General features: G+C 35.2%; 1 protein-coding gene and 1 pseudogene across 1 annotated transcript in view; both read left to right on the top strand.

Moving 5' to 3' along the window:
- The window catches only part of Sgcz (sarcoglycan zeta), a 452049-nt gene that overhangs the window by 362505 nt on the left and 71160 nt on the right, over positions 1–18384 (top strand). The gene's annotated exons all lie outside the window — the stretch shown is intronic.
- On the top strand, positions 11570–12266 carry LOC144250148 (tubulin beta chain pseudogene; annotated as a pseudogene).

Genomic DNA, 18384 nt, shown 5'->3' with positions numbered 1-18384 from the left:
GAGCCTGGCATGGTGGTGCAAGCCTGTAATCCCAGCGGCTCAGGAGGCTGAGGCAGGAGTATCTTGTGTTCAAAGCCACCCTCAGCAAAAGTGAGGCACGAAGCAATTCAATGAGACCCTGTCTCTAAATAAAATACCAAATAGGGCTGGGGATATGGCTCAGTAGCTGAGTGCCTCTGAGTTCAATCCCCAGTAGTGAAAAAAAAAAAAAAGAAAAAGAAACGAAATATTAGAGATGTAGTTATAAAAATAGTGCCTATCAATATAAAAGTATGTTTAGTTTCTGAAAAAGAAACTTAAATTGGATAAGAATGTTTGATGGTTATTACCAAGCAACCACTATTGACAGTGCATATAGCAGTATTTTAGGCCTCTTTGGCTCTTATCATTCTTTGAAATGCAATAATTATGAACATAGCAATTTGCTAAATGCAAATAGAACTTTTGTGTGTGTGTGTGAGGTACTGGGAATTGAACCCAGGGTCTCACACATGTTAGGCAAGGACTGAACCATTGACCTACATTGACAAACCCTATAAAGCACCAACCAAAAATAAATAAATAAGCTGGGTGTGGTGGCACACGCTTGTAATCCCAGAGGCTCCAGAGGATAAGTGAGAGAGGACCATCACAAGTTCAAGGACAGCCTCAGCAAATGAGTAAGGCCCTATGCAACTGAATAAGACTCTGTGTCAAAATAAAATATAGGAAAGGTAGCAGAATACAACAGTTACTAATAGGGCATTATGTAAAATTGTGGATGTGTAACCGACGTGATTCTGCAATCTGCATTTGGGGTAAAAATTGGGAGTTCATAACCCACTTCAATCTAATGTATGAAATATGATATGTCAAGAGCTTTGTAATGTTGCGAACAACCAATAAAAAAATAAAAATAAAAATAAAAAAAGAACAGATTAAAAAAATAAATAAATAAAATATAGAAAGATCTGAAAATGTAGTTCAGTGATAAATTTTCTCTGGGTTAAATCCCCTGTACCAAAAATAAATAAATAAATAAATAAGAATATAAATTGAACCAGTAAAGGAGAATGGGGGAAGAGGAGGAGGAGGGAAAGCAGTGTGACAGGGACTGTCACATGTATGGACATGTCACAGGTATGTATGACAAGTCACAGGACAAGTCACATGTATGTATGATTTTGTAAAAATGAACCAAACTATTATGTAGAACTATAATGCACTAATGAGAGAAAAAATACAACATAACAAAATAATTTCTTGTTTTTATTGTAAAGCATTATCTACCCAGAAATTTCTGAAAAAAAATGTTTCTACTTGTATGACTTAATATCTGGATTTGATATAAAAGTCATTGACTTAGTGTGCTTTTGTATAGGTAATAGAAATTTTGTCTTTTTATACAAATATTGTGTTTTATACAAAGTATAACAAAGGTGTACTCAGGGGTCTTTATTTCTGTTAGCTTTCTTCTATTTTAATTATAGGCAAAGAGATCAGAATTAAATAAAATAGCAAGACTAAGATTAAGAAGAGGATGCTATATAATATGGAATCCAGGCATTACTAGCAAAATAGCCATAAGAGAAATGCAGCTGAAACTTGACTTTGGAGTTTGTGGAGTCTGAAATCTGATCAAGATTAATTTCCAAATGTCAAGCACTTGCATGATGTTGCAAACATTATGAGAGCTCACTCCTTATAACAATTGCTACCCTTTTCTTTTAATAATGGAATCTTAAATTCTAGCTGGGCATATCACTGCTTAGTTCAAAACCACAGCTTGCTCTCAAATCCAGGTGTACTCAACTTCTAAGTAGTGACATAAAAGTTGAAATGATGATTACAATTCCAAATGATGTCATAAAACAAAAATAGAATAGACACTTCTCAACAGAACACATACAAATAACAAATACATGACTTAAAAATTATCACTAATAATTAGGTCAATGATTAAGATAACAATGATATATCACTTCAGACCTGTCAGAACAACTGGTTCAAAAGGATGAAATGAAAAATATTGGCAGAAAATAGAGAAAGGGAAACTCTTGTATATTATTGATGGAAATGTGAACCAGTATACTTACTGTAACAAATTACATGGAAGTTATGCAGAAAGCTAAAAATAGAATTACCATATGATCTATATATCTCAGTTTTACACACACACACACACACACACACACACACACACACACACACAGATGGACCTGAAATCCACATGTCAAAGAGATACTGCATTCTATTTTAATCGAAGCATTATTTACAAGAGCCAAGATATAGAATCAACCTAAGTGTTCATCAATGGATGAATGGATAAAGAATTTGTGTCTCACACACAAATACATGCACACCCCATAACAGAGTCCTATTCAACCTTTAAAAAGAAGGAAATTGTGGCATTAGAGACAATGTGGGTGAACCTGGATGACATTAATTCTGTTAAGTGACATTACCTTAAGCCAGGTACAGAAAGACAAAAATTGCATGTTATCACTTATTTCAAATAATAAAAAATCAAAAACAGAAAGTAAATGGGAGGATGGGGTTGGGAAAATAGGAAGATGTTGGTCAAAGGGTACAAAGTTGTGATTAAATTATAACCATTGAAAATAAAAATCAAAAGAAAAATAAAAAAGAAGCCTCTCCTCTATTCTGCCTACCTGGTGTCTGCTATCAGGAATGGTTTCCAGGGTAGGAGCTACAACTTGAGAGTAGCAGAGTAACAGTAGGGAAGAGATCTTCTCTCCAACACCCCCACGCTCCCATTCTAATTGTGAATCATAAATCAAATATGAACCTGAAAGAGAAACACCCAAGGAGTATCCTAATATGCAAGAATATACAGATCAAACTTTTTAGAAATATATTTCAGCTCTGAGATATCTACATTTCGTATATGCAATAAATAGGAATAAAAAATTTTTTTGAATTTTCATTTCAATTTTTTAAGTATCCTAATTATATTCTATTCAATCTCATCATCACATTATTTACATCCACTGAGCATCAAACAGTTAGTTTTAGGGACAGACAGGTAGACGACTGAGGGAAGTTAGTCTATTATTTAAAATGTCGTTTACATATTGACATACTCAAGTCTGTTGTATTCTGCTGTCTTTCCTATCCTCTAGTATCCCCCCTCCCCTCCCCTCCCCTCCCCTCTTCTCTCTCTACCCCCTCTACTGTAATTCCAATGGAAGTGTAACTGATGTGAATCTGCAATCTGTATATGGGGTAAACATGGGAGTTCATAACCCACTTGAATCAAAGTGTGAAATATGATATATCAAGAACTATGTAATGTTTTGAACAACCAACAATTAAAAAAATTAAAAAAATAAATAAATAAATAAAATGTCGTACCATTTAACTTCAGTACTTTCTTCTTCACCTTTAGCTGAATAAACTGGCAAACATTGTTATAAATCATAAAATATCCTTGGGAGTAAAAAGTTTATTAAAAATTGTATTAAAAATTGATATATATTTCAAAGAAAATAATTTTCTATTTTACTTAAATGTACTAAGAAAACCATATTTAATATTCAAGTATTGTGAGACATTACATAATGTAATCAGAAGATTCTTTCTTAAAGCAGAGGAATTTTAAATATTAGGGAGCCAAGAAGACATTGTGGGGAAGAATATAGTATTCAATAAATGGTGATGGGAAGACTGGAAAACCATGTGCAAAAGAATTAAATTGGTTGCTCGCATCATAAGGTTTTCACAAAATCAAAATGAATCAAAACCTACCCCTAAATCCAGAAATTATACCACTTTGAGGAAAAAAATAGAGGAATGATTGCTTGACATTGGTCTTGATGATAAATGTTTGTAGGTACACCAAAAGCACAGGTGGCAAAAGCAAATATAAATAAGAAGGATTATACTGAACTTAAAAGACTCTATAGGTCAAAGAAAACAATCAAAAAATGAATGGCCTGTATAATAGAAGAAAACACTTGTGTACCATGTATCTGATAAAAAGATATATCCAAAATATATAAAGAACTCACACAGTTCAATAGCAAAATATCTAATAACTTGATAAAACATCAACAAAAAACATGGAATAGGCATTTCTCCAATTCTCCAAAGAAGACATAAAAATCACTAACAGATATGTGAAAAGGTTCTCAACATCACTAATCCTCAGGGAAATGTAAATCAAAGCTACAATGAGATATCACCTCACACCAGTCAGAATGGATATTATCATAAAGCAAACAGATAACAAGTGTTGGAGAGAGTATGGAAAAGAGAAAATCCTTTCTACAGAATTCACGGGAATGTCAATTGGTGTAGCCAGTATAGGAAACAGGATAGAAGTGTCTTAAGAAATTAAAACTAGAACTATCATATAAGATAGTCTCTCTGGGGGTTTTATCCAAAGGAAATGAAATTACCCCCTGGTAAAAATATCAGCCCTACAGTGTTCATTGCAGTGTTATTCACAATAGTCAAAATATGTAAATAACCCAAGTATTCATTTGACAGATAATGAACAAGAAGGTTACACAATGGAATATTCAGCTTTTAAAATAAGTTGAATTTTCCATTTGTGATGACATGGATAAACCTAGAGGATATTATATTAATTGAAATAAACTTGTGAAACCAGCAGTCACATTTTCTATTAGGAATGCTTCTTGATCATCTCTAATAAGTTAGGAATTGTTTAATCACTGAAGATGCACAGATTGATTGGATAGATATCATTCCTAGAATTAATCAGGTTGGGGGGAGTCTATGTTTTAGTGAGGTATCCAGAAATCAACTGAGCATACAAAGATGATAAAATGAAAAATAAAGCAGGTAAAAGTGGAAAACAAAATGGTAATCATGGGATTTAGATAATACTGTCAGATAAGGCCCCAATAAGCAAAGGGTAGAGGGGACGGAAAATACACTGGCAGGGGAGAATTCTTGGAGGTAGTTCATTTTAGACAGCTAACTAAAGCCATGAAAAACACACAAAGATCTAGCTACAGAGCATATCATAAACTGGGAACAGAGAGTGCAGAAGCCTATGATTTTTAGAATTGGTAAAAGAACCATCATGATTAAGTAGAAATTGAGAAGAGAACTGGAAGAGATGCAAAAACTAGACATGGTCTTGCAGACCATGTGGAAAACAGCATGTTTTCTAAATATTTCATGCATATATTGAAGGGAGTAGGAAAATCATGTGGTTTGAGTAGGAAAATCATGTGGTCTGATTTTCATTTTAAAAAATGCGTTTCCTGCTTCTATGTGAAGAATATACATGGGGATTCAGGACAACAGGAGTGAAAGCCAGTGAGAATGGTAGTTCAGCAGTCCAGCTTAGAGATGATAGTGACATTAACAAAGAAGACACAGGTTTTCCATTTTTGTGTGAATCCTCTGTCTGCTTGTTCATCACTTAAAGTAGGATGCTTTTTCAGACCAAAACTTTGCATCAGGGTAAATTTTAAAGGGACTCTTTCTTAGTGGGTTTGATTAAGATTTTTAAAGAAGGAAGCATTAAATGCCAAGGTAATCAGTCCAAAGCATTTATTAAAGGGACTTAAATTCAGAGGACTGCAGAATTTTCACAATGAGAAGGAAGGAATAGAGATGTTCTACTCGAGTATGACCATGTCAAGAAGGTCAGATTATGCAGTATATAGGAGCGTTTAAGCCATTAGGCATAGGGCTGGGGCTAGTTTCTATGTGTTTAGCAAATAGTTTGATCTTGCAGTGTTTCCAAGAACAATCTAGACAACTTTATCAGTACCCAAGAACTTTTTTTTTTACATATACAAGTTTAATGTAATTGCTATGAAAAACCCCAGAAAGATATTTTTCAAATGTACTTGTTCTAACCAGTTATACATGACAGCAGAATGCTCTTTGATTCTTTGTATACAATTAGAGCAGAATTTTTCACTTCTATGGTTGTACTCAAAGTAGGATCAGACCATTCGTGCAATCATGCATGTACCTAGGGTAATGATGTCCATCTCATTCCACCATCATTCCTATACACATGTCCTCTCCCCCACCCCCCTTTGCCCCATCTGAAGTTCCTCCACTTTTGCCATTCCCCCCCCCACTATGGATTAGCTTCCACTTATCAGAGAAAATATTCAGCCTTTGGATTTGGGGGATTGTTTTATTTTGTTTCATATGATATTCTCCAGTTCCATATGTTTACCTGCAAATGCCATAATTTTATTCTCTTTTATTGCTGAATAATACTCCATTGTGTGTATCTACCACAGTTTTTATCCATTCATCTGTTTAAGGGCATATAGGTTGGTTCCAAAGTGAGGCTACTGTGAATTGTACTGCTATGAACATTTTTTTGATGTGGCTGCACTACTGTAGTATGCTGATTTTAAGTCTTTTATGTATGGACCAAGGAGTGGGATAGCTGGGTCAAATGATAGTTTCATTCCAAGTTTTCTAAGGAATCTCCATACTGCTTTTCACATTGGCTGCACCAATTTGTAGTCCCACCAGTAATGTATGAGTGTGCCTTTTCCTTCACATCCTTGTCAACACTTATTGTTGTTTGTATTCTTGATAACTGCTATTCCTGAGATAAAATCTTACAGTAGTTTTGATTTGCATTTCTCTAATTCCTAGAGATGTCAAACATTTTTTCATATACTTGTTGATCAACTGTGTATCTTATTCTGGAATGTGTCTGTTCAGCTCCTTAGCCAATTTGTTGATTTTTTTGTGTGTGTATGTATGTTAAGTTTTTTAAGTTCTTTCTATATCCCTGAGATTAGTGCTCTGAGGTGTGTATGGCAAAAATTTGCTCCCAAAATGTAGGCTCTCTCTTTACCTAATTGATTGTTTCTTTTGATGAGAAGAGGCTTTTTAGTTTGAATCCATCCCATTTGTTGATTCTTTATTCTATTTATTGTGCTTTAGGAGTCTTGTTAAGGAAATCTGGACCTAATTCAACATGATTCATCATGGTGATTTGGGCTTACTTTTTCTTCTATGAGGCGTAGGCTCTCTGGTTTAATTCCTAGGTCCTTGATCCTCTTTGAGTTGAGTTTTGTGCATGGTGAGAGATAGGGATTTATTTTCATTTTGAAGCATATAGATTTTCAGTTTTCCTAGCAACATTTGTTAAAGAGGATATCATTTATCCAGTGTGTGTTTTTGGTGCCATTGTCTATTATGAGATAACTGTATTTATGTGGGTTTGTCTCTGGGTCCTCTATTCTGTACCATTGGTCTACATGTCTATTTTGGTGCCAATCCCATGCTATTTTGGTTACTATAGCTTTGTAGTATAGTTTAAGGTTTGGTATTGTGATACCTCCTGCTTCACTCTTCTTGCTAAGGATTGCTTTAACTATTCTGGGTCTCTTATTTTTCCAAATAAATTTCATGGTTGTTTTTCCTATTTATATAAGGAATGACAATGAGATTGTTGTGTTGTAGTCTATTTGATTTTGGAAGTTCAATTTTGGGGTTTGTTTAATATACATAGATGCCCCAAACAATGGGGCATAGATATTTATGATTTTTATGTTTTATTGATTGCCTTAATTGGTATGAAATGTCTTTCTTTCTTTATTTTTTCTAACTTTGGTTTGAAGTTCACTTTGATAAGAGGGTGAAAAACCCTGCTTGTTTATACAGTCCATATCAGTGATACATTTTTAATCATGTTGAATCTGTATAGTGCTTTGGGTAGTATCGCCATTTGACAACATTAATTTTGCCCATCCAAGAGTATGGGAGATCTTTCCATCTTCTAAACTCTTCTTTAATTTCTTTCTTTAGTGTTCTGTAGTTTTCATTGTTGAGGTCTTTCAACTCTTTTGTTAAATTGGTTCCCAACTATTTTATTTTTTGAGGCTAATGTGAATGGGGTGGTTTTTCTAAATTCTCTTTCTAATAGAAATTCATTTGCTTTATGAGTATTAATTTTATATCCTGCTACTTTATTGAATTCATGTATTAATTCTGGAAGTTTTCTGGTGGAATTTTTTGGATCCTCTATGAATAGAATCATGTAATTGGCAAATAGTGATAGGTTTATTTCTTCTTTGTCCTCTTCATATCCCTTTAATTTCTTTTGTCTAATTTCTCTGGCTAGTGTTTCAAGAACCATGTTAAATAGAAGTGGATAAAGAGGGCATGTCTGTCTTATTCCAGGTTTAGAGGGAATGCTTCCAATTTTCTCCATATAGAATGATGTTGGCCTTGGGTTTAGCATAGATAGCTTTTACAATGCTGAGGTATGTTCCTACTACCTCTAGATTTTCTAGTGTTTTGAACATGAAAGTTTGCAGTATTTTGTCAAAATCTTTCTTTGCATCAATTGATATGATTATATGATTTTTATCTTTAAGTCTATTGATGTGATGTATTGCATTATTGATTTCCGTATGTTTAACTAAACTTGCATCCCTGGAATAAACCCCACTTATCATAGTGCACAATTTCTTAAATATGATTTTGCATGTGATTTGCCAGAATTTTATTGAATTTTTGCATCTATGTTTATCATGGATATTGGTCTGAAATTTCTTTCCTTGATGTGTCTCTGATTTTGGTATCAGGAAGATAATAGCCTCATACAATAAGTTTGGAATCATAAAATAAATGACATGACATTACATGTCAAAATCCTAGAAAAAGAGAAACAAACAAACACCAAAAGAAGTAGAAGACAGGAAGTAATTAAAATCAGAGTTGAAACCAATGAAATTAAAACCAAAAAAAAAATTTAAAATTAACAAAACAAAAAGGTGTTTTTAAAAAAAAATAAATAAAATTGACAAATCTTTAGCCACCCTAATGAAAAAAAGGAGAGAGAATACTCAAATTACTAAAATTTATGGTAAAAAAAATATCATGGCAGACACTATTGAAATACAGAAGACAATTAGAAACTATTTTGAACTTTTTCTTCTTTTAATTTTTTAATTAAAAATTAAATTTAATATAAAATTTTAATTATTTCCTGTTATCTACTTCTTTTGGTGTTGGTTTGTTCCTCTTTTTCTAGAGTTCTGAGATGTAATGTCAGGTCATTTATTTGTTGACTTTTTCTTCATTTAATGAATAAGCTTATTACAGTGAACTACCTTCATAGTGTCCCAGAGATTTTAATATGTTGTATTGGAGTTCTCATTTACCTCTAAGAATTTTATTTCCTCCCTGATATCTTCTGTTATCCATGGGTCATTCAGTAGTGTATTATTTAATCTCCAGGTTTGGAGTAGCTTCTATTTTTTTACTTTATCATTGATATCTAATTTCTTTCCATTATGGTCCGATAGAATGCTGGGTAGTATTTCTATTCTTTTGTATTTATGAATATCTGCTTTATGACATAGCATGCATTCTATTTTGGAGAAAAATCCATATGCTACTGAGAAAAAGGTGTATTTGCTAGTTGATGAGTGGAATATTCTATATATGTCTGTTAAGTCTAAATTATCAATTTTTTATTGAGTTCTATAGTTACTTTGTTTAGTCTTTGATTAGAAAAGCTATTCAGTGGTGAGAGAGGTGTATTAAAGTCACCCAGTATTGTTGTGTTGTAGTCTATTTGATTTTGGAAGTTCAATTTTGGGGTTTGTTTAATATACATAGATGCCCCAAACAATGGGGCATAGATATTTATGATTTTTATGTTTTATTGATTGCCTTAATTGGTATGAAATGTCTTTCTTTCTTTATTTTTTCTAACTTTGGTTTGAAGTTCACTTTGATAAGAGGATGAAAAACCCTGCTTGTTTATACAGTCCATATCAGTGATACATTTTTAACATCCTTTCACTTTCTGTCTGTGGATGTCTTTTCCTGTGAGATGAGTCTTATAAAGCAGCATATTGTTGGATCATTTTTTTAAAATACAGTCTGCAGTCTGTGTCTTTTAATTGATGAGTTTAGACCTTTCACATTTAGGGTTATTATTGAAATATGTTTTTTATTCCCGGTTATTTGGGTTCATTTTGGTTTTTAACTTGACTTGGTTTCTCCTTTGATTGGCCTTTCATTTAGTGTAGTTCCTCCCTTTGCAGATTTTCATTGTTGTTTTTAATTTCCTCCTCAGGGAATATTTTGCCAAGAATGTTCTGTAATGCAGGCTTTCTCATTGTAAATTCTTTTAACTTTTGTTTATCATGGTAAGTTTTTATTTCATCATCAACTCTGAAGCTTAATTTTGTTGGATATAAGATTCTTGGTTGGCATCCATTTTTCTTTCAGGATCTCCTGTCCTTGAGGGTCTGGATTGAAAAATCTGCTGAGATCCCAATTTGTCTCCCCCTATATGTAATCTGATTCCTGTCTCTTGCAGCATTTAAAATTCTATCCTTATTCTTTATGCTGAGCATTTTCATTATAATGTGCCTTGGTGTAAATCTGTGGTAATTTTGTACCTTTAGTGTTCTGTAAGCCTCTTGTATTTGATTTTCCGGTTCATTCTCCATGTTTGGGAAATTTTCTGATATTATTTCATTAAAGAGGTTATGCATTCCTTTGGTTTGAAATTCTGTATCTTACTCTATTCTGATAGATTTTAGTTTTTTTTATGTTCTCCCATAATTTTTGGATGTTCTGTTCATGGTTTATGACCATCTTCACTATGTGGTCAACTTTATTTTCCAGATTGTATATTTGTTTTCATTGTCTGAGTTTCTGTCTTCCAAGTGAACTAGTCTGTTGGTGGTACTTTCTATTGAGTTTTTATTTGGTTTATTGTTTTCTTCATTTCAAGGATTTCTGGGGTTTTTAAGTCTTTTTTTTTTTAATCTCTTCTCTTTCTGAAGTTATCTTTTGCTACCTGTATTTTCACTCTTATCTCTTTGTTTATGTGATCAATAGTTGCCTGTTTTTGCTCTCTTATCTCTTTGTTGGAGTGTTCAATTTTTGCCTGTATTTGCTCACTTCAGTCATTCTTTAATTTGCAGATCATTTTAATTATGTACATTCTGAACTCTTTCTGTGTCATTTCATCTACTGTTCTGTCAGTGGATTTTATTATTATAGTATGTTGGTTTCTTTGAGGTATTTTCCTCCCTGTTTTTTCATGTTGTCTATGTGTCTTCTTCTCTTGCAGTGTGGATCTGAAATATTGTAGATTCTACCTGTAATGTCATTGTGTCCCTATGTTACAAATACTTCACCTTTAAAGGGGAGATCAATGTTTATAGCACCCAATGCAACTAATATGTAGCCCTAAATAAATAAGCTTCTATTAAGAAACTTAGTTTTTTCACTATAAACAAAAATTATCTTCTACCATATAGCCAAGATTTGCATAAGTGTTTACAGTTTCTAGTGGTGGACAGACGGCAGATTGAATGTGATGTTTATGATGAGAATATAGAGGTATTGAACTATAGCACAAGTGAAAGGGGAAACAAAAACATTGTTGGTTAGCAGGAGAAAAAAAAAAAGAGAGAATCGAGAATCTTCCTAACTTCGTGTTTGAATCTCGCTGCACCATTCTCCCTGAACGTTCCTTCTCTCAGCTCCCGACCAGCACAGAAAACGAATTGAATTACGTATTTCCTTGCCAGGAGCATACATTGGGGTGGGCAAAACTAAATTAAAATAAATTCTAGCCATGAGGGAAATCGTGCACATCCAGGCCGGTCATGTGGCAACCAGATCGGTGCCAAGTTCTGGGAGGTGATCAGTGATGACCATGGCATCGACCCCACTAGTACCTACTGTGGGGACAGTGACCTGCAGCTGGACCTCATCTCTGTGTATTACAATGAAGCCACAGGTGGCAAATATGTTCCTTGTGCTATCCTGGTGGATCTAGAACCTGGGACTATGGACTCTGTTCACTCAGGTCCTTTTGACCAGATCTTCAGACCAGACAACTTTGTTTTTGGTCAGTCTGGAGCAGGTAACAACTGGCCAAAGGTCACTATACAGAAGTGGCTGAGCTGGTTGACTCAGTCCTGGATGTGGTACAGAAGGAGGCACAAGCTGCTATTCTTGTTCTGAATGTGCAGAACAAGAATAGCAACTACTTCGCGGAATGGATCCCCATCAATGTCAAGACGGCTGTCTGTGACATCCCACCTCATGGCCTCAAGATGGCAGTTACCTTCGTTGGCAACAGCACAGCCATCCAGGAGCTCTTCAAGCCATCTCAGATGTTCCCCCGAAAGGCCTTCCTCCACTGGTACACAGGTGAGGGTATGGACGAGATGGAATTCACCGAGACTGAGAGTAACATGAACGACCTTGTCTCCGAGTACCAGGATGCCACCGCAGAAGAGGAAGAGGATTTCGTTGAGGAGGCCTAAGGCGGCTCCCCCATCACCTCAGGCTTCTCAGTTCCCCAGCCTCCATCCAGCTTCCCCTTTCTTCAGTGCTTTTTTTTTTTTCTTCCATTTTTAGTTCCTTTTGGGAGGCATGCAGAACAGTGCCTGACCCATATTAGGTGCTCAATAAATATTGTTTCTTGAAGGCCTCCTCTTGCCACTCTGGCAAACTTAAATTTCTTCCATTCTGAATTACCCTGCATTTCTTTCTGGTACCTACTTTTCACATCTGTCCAGTTAACATCTTCTGTTTCCAAAATGATTCTCCAAAGAAGCGGGTTCTTGTCCAGATCCCATTTAGAACTAGCCGGGTGCTTTCAGTGGCCCCCATCCTAAGGCAAATTAGTACATAGTAGAAGGTAGCAGCAGGTAGAAATCACTTGTGATGGAGATGGGATTTTTCATTTTAGGACATTTTTTTAAAGAGGGGAATCTTATGCTTTTACAGTCATTTTTAGGCATTTCCATGCTCCAATTCAGTTTCAGGAGAGGTGTTATCAGTATCATTTCCGTTTGCAGCCTCCCTCTCAGCTGTCCCAAGTTGTGCTCTCCCTCTGGAGGAATCTGCCCCAGTCTGGGAGGTGTGAATCCTTCCTCTTTCTGCTTACTTCTCTCACAGTGCATTTCAAAAAGGAGAAGGCCAGCTTTGGTCCCTAAGCTTCCAGAATTGCCTTCCCCAACCCCCACCTTTTCACCCCCCCCCCCAAAGAGTAACATGCCTGATATGTGGAAAGCTATGCACTACCACCTAAATGTGAGTCACTCTCCAGAGGAGGGGCAACAAAACCCTTTTTTTAAACACAAAAAAATCTCATTTCTTTTGCTATTGCTTTTTCCTTCCTACTGTTGATTTTGTCCTATCTTACACTTCAGACTTCTGATTTGTGTTGAACTTGCTGCTTTTTTTTCATATTGAAAAGACGACATTGTCCCAAGAGCCAAAAATAAATGGGAGTTGGAAAAAAAAAAGAGAGAGAGAGAGAGAAGCGACCCCATGCAAGGTTCCCTGCTGCCTCTGCAACAGGATAGTGACTGTTATTACACCTCGTAGGGATACCTCTGGTGCAACCAGGCCCACAGGGACCCTGGTGACAGTCTTCCAGGTCCTGGTTCTTATTCCTAGATGGAAGCAAGCCATGTCCCTAGTTTGTGGCCATAGTAGCATTAAGCCTGTAGGTACTTTCCTGTTGGACTTCCAGGTTTCAGTTTGTGTCTCAAGATGAATTCTGTCCCAACTAAAAGTGGTGGAGGTGATAGCTGAAGTAACTCAAGATGGTGGTGGAGGTGTTCCAAGATGGAGGCAAATGCTTTCAGAGATGGGGATGGAAAGATGGGCTGTACAATGGTGTGGGGTGGCCTGTGGTGATGGCACAGTGTGGCATCCGGTGCTCCAACAGGCAGCTGCCCTCTGGCCCTGTTGTCCCACAATGGAGATTACCAGATGGAAAGGGCTATGGTGGTGGCTGCCATGTCCCAAGATGGAGCTGGTTTGGGTGCAGCCACACATTAATGGATAGGGAACCGCAGCTTGGTGTTCCTCTCTAGGTTGATGCAGGGGGTTTCTGGCATTGGGTGAGGAAGTACACCTGGTGTTCTGGTCTAGGTTGTGGGCAAGGCCAGTACCCAAGAGCTTTTAAGGATCCATCTTGTGTTCAAGTTTACAGAGGAAAACATACTGCCACCCAGTATACTGACCAATTAAGATACTGTTTCTTGATGATGACAAAAAAGGATAGTGGGGCAAACTGAGGGACCTTACATATAGAGTACAGAAGTGTGCAGACATTTTTGTTGATACATTGTCTATTTCTCCTATAATTCTTGTATGTTTTTGCTGCATATGGATTAGTGATCTGCTATTAGGTGCACAGAAGCTTAGAATTATCTTTAGGATGAAATGATATTTTTATCACTTAAAAAATGATACTCGTCATCTCTGGTAATGTATGTTTTGTGTTTAAAGACTATTTTGTCCAAAATTAGAATAGCTACCACAGCTTTCAAATGGTTTCTGTTGGCATGACACAAATTTTTCTATACAGTTATTCTCAACCCATTTGAATTTTTGAATCAAAAGTGTGACAGCAGGCCAGGCATGGTGGCACAGGCCTGAAATCCCAGTGGCTTAGGAGACTGAGGCAGGAGGATTGGGAGTTCAAAGACAGCCTCAGCAATTTAGTGAGAACCTATGCAAGACCCTGTCTCTAATAAAATATTAAAAAATAGAAAAGCTATGGCTGTGGCCCAATGGTTCAGTGCCCATGGTTTCAATTTGCAGACTCAAAATAATAAATAAAAGGAAAGTGGGGCACCTGAGAAGCCTAATGTAGGGTACTGAAGTCTATAAATATTTTTGTTTAGTAATTACAAAATATACCTCAGTTTATAAAACTCTACTTCATACCTACATTAGTTTAGCTTCAACATACATAATGAAATATTCATTCCTATTTTGCTGCACTTACCCTTCATTTTTGTGCCATTATTATCTTTATACATATTACACTTGTATATATTAAAAAACAAAATATGTTGTTATACTATTACTTACATACTATTATATCTTATAAATGATTTGAGAGAAGAAAGAAGAAAGTACATAAGCATAGTTTAGGACCTCATTCTTCTTATTATACATGATGTGGAGTTTCAATGGCCATGTATTCATTCATCTGTGAACATAGGAAAGTTATGTCTCACTCCTTCTACTGTCTTTCCTTTAGGTTCTTTGTCCCATTATGTGTTTGAACTGCTCTCTAAGACTTCTTTTTAGCTTTCTTATCATGTTGATCTGCTGGCAAAAAATTTACTGTCTTTCTTTATATGGGAACATATTTATTTTGCTTTCATTTTTTAATGACGTTTAGAATTTGTGATTGATAGAGCTCTGCTACTATTTTAGTAAGTGGTGAGACTTTTTTTTTTTACTTTCTGTTTTCAAGATTGTCTCCTTGCTTTTGGCTTTAATCACTGTCACTACAATGTGTCTATTTATTATCTCTTTATTTAGTCTTTTTGGATTTCATCACACTTCTTGGATATTATTTTTCAATAAATTTTAAGAGTGTTTCAGGAATTACTTATTCAAATATGTATTCTTTTCCCATCATTCATCTGTTCCTAGTATTTCCCTTACACATGTTCATGTCTTTAATGTTGCTCCACATTTCTCTGAAGCCCTATTGATTTCTCTTCATTCATTTTCTCTACACTTTTCAGATTTCAAAACCTTTGTTATCTTCAATGTTATTATTTTTTTCTTCTGCCAGTTTAATTATATTGTGAAGTCTTCCTAATGATTTTTTTTACTCATGTATTGTATTTTTTAACTTTAGAATTTTCATTGGATCCTTTGATAATTTCTGTATCTTTATTGATATTTTTCAGTTGCTGAAATAATTTATCATGTCTATTTAATTATTTCAACATAATTTCCTTTAATTGTTGGAACATATTTCTAAGGATCACTTTGATGTCTTTCTTTGTTAAGTGTGACATCCAGCCCTTATGAACAGTTTCTATTGCCGGTTATGTTTCTTCATCTGTGGGTCAGACTTTCCTGTATCTTTTTAAGTCTTCTATTTTTCATTGGAAATTGGGAGATTTAGGTATTTATTTTAAAACTCTCGTTACCTTTTCTCCATTCCTTTACTCTCAGAGCTTGTTATTTGATTGAGTGACAGCCTGAATTATTATATTAAAGTCTATTTCCTTCCCTTCTTTCCTCCCCACCCCACTTGTCTGTCACAGGTTATAGCTTTGGGCATGAAAATGTCAGGTAGAATGGCAGTGGTCTTTTCAAGGTTGTGTTGGTCTTTCCCTAAACACATGGAGCCAATAAACCCCACTACTTGGTGACTGATTTTCTGATGTCTCCAACAAGACCCTGACACAAAAATTATTCCAGGGACTAATCCAGTTAAACCCTGACTCCTTTTCAGTGCTAGTTTTTCCTTTCATTTTTCGAGATGTGTTCTGACCCCCAGAGGGCTCCTCTTAGCTGTCTCTTTTTCCACTTCTCTCTGCCCCACTGGCTGGCCTGTGGTTTAGCATGTCTTTGATGAAGTTTTGGTCTCTTCTTAAACACTTCTCATCACAACTTCATCATTTTTCAAAGTATCCTTCTTTATGAATTTGCTCCAGTTCTACTGCAAATAACATTAATTGGAAGAGCTTCAGAGCTCTCTCTTTTACACCTTGCCTCTTCCCTTGGGCAAAAACTTGGAGGTACAGCTCTGGATATAGAAGCTTGAAAATTAGTAAATTTCTGAGTGACTCCTTGCTTAGGAAGGATGACACCATCAAATAATACCTCTCATTTGGCAGAAGTGGGGGTTGAATATTGTCACCAGTCTTCTTGATTAGCTACCCTGGGATGGACTCCATACTGTGAAAGACCAAGAGGAGGGCCATTTTGCATCCTATATTCTCAATGACCATGTTCAAGGTAAAGTCTCCATCTTAGCAGTGGGAATACAATGAAAATAAAGTCCTCCCCCCAACACACCTTACTGCCTCTTGTTGCACCCCCAAAGATCTTACCCTTTACAATAGGTAGTTGGAGGGTGGGGTGACAAATGCTAACTCCCTCCCCTTCGTAAAAAATATCACATCCTTGCACCAGAAGTTGGCTAGAAAGGGAACCCTGTGTTCTTGGCTGCACCTAAAAAGTAAAATATTGACTTTTAGTCTAAAAACTTGCTGGCTTCTTTTTAAAGCTATACTTGTGAGGATTAACAGATTGATTATGATACCTCTCATGAGTAAATAGCATTGATTAACATAATCAACAATCTATATAGGTTTTAGTTTATTGGTACTATGTATTTGTTTAGTTACAATATGTTATAATCTTCTTAGTACAGAGATTTTATTTCCATACACATGGTTCTTAACATACTATCTTAAATATCATGGGTATTTAATAAATGTATTCTAATTGATTGATAATTAATACTTTGTATTATATAAGACTGAAGAAATGTGGTTTAAATGCCACATCCATATACATGAAGGCCAAGAGAGTATTATATGTAATATTTTATATTATATGGGATTATAAAGGTGCAATTGAGAAGAATAATTTATCTTCTACTGATATAGTATCACAGAAAAATCTGTAGATTTTTTTCTGTACAAACCTACATTCAAGTTAAAATCTAAAAACCAATGGTCATTCTTAAATATTCAGTATTTTGTTAAAATTTTAATCACTTGAATGATTTACATATAGATTCTTTGTATTTCTTAAAATAAGCTCACACTCTATGAGAGTTATGACAGTTTTATCTCTAGTTCTGTAGTGCAAGTTATTTACCTTTTATTTTCTAAAATAAAATTGATATTTATACATTGGCTTTTTAATAAATCTGGATTCATTCACTCCTTACTTTTGTGTTTCTTTGTGGATCCTTTGGTTTTTCTACATTTTTAATCATGTCATCTGTGAATAATCTACTTCTGTTTCTTTCTTTCCAATTCTACTAAGGTATCCAACTATTTTACTATTTTTTTCTGATTTTATTCCTCTGGTTAGAAAAATGATAAGTGTAATTGTCAACAATAAGTGGTTTTTTCCTTCTTCTTGAGGTTATAAGGAAAGCTTTAAACATTTAACCTTTAAGTTTCAGGTATTTAATATGTTTATGTAGTTCCCTTGATCAAATGAAGGAGGGAAAAATTGTAAATGTTTTTCTTATCAATGGTGTTCAACTTTGTTCAACAACTTTTATGCCTATGATAAGATGAACCTCCTTTTTTTGAACTATACACTTCAAATTTTAAAATATAATACATACATATGAAGCCAGATTTAAAGTTAGGTAGTCAGTGTAGTTAGGTAAATTGGGTCTAATATTGAGTGAGATCTAAAATGGAGGCCATGGGAATGAATTCCCAGAAAAGTTGAGCAAGTCTTAAAATGTTAATGAAGTCTAGGAAACAACCCCCAGCAGATTTGAAGATAGCCCATCCCAAAGAAATGTTAAGGAACAGCCCCAGCAAACTTGAAGGTGCTAACTCAGAAGTCTTTCCTGACCAAATTACTTCTGTGGCCCACCTGTGTCCCACCTCTCCTGCTTTCCCACCTACATTCCATCAC

Source organism: Urocitellus parryii, chromosome 14 (genome assembly GCF_045843805.1).
Source record: "Urocitellus parryii isolate mUroPar1 chromosome 14, mUroPar1.hap1, whole genome shotgun sequence".
In the NCBI taxonomy this organism is placed as follows: domain Eukaryota; kingdom Metazoa; phylum Chordata; class Mammalia; order Rodentia; family Sciuridae; genus Urocitellus; species Urocitellus parryii.
The sequence above is the reverse complement of the archived record's forward strand: the minus strand, read 5'-3'. Positions and strand labels throughout refer to the sequence as shown.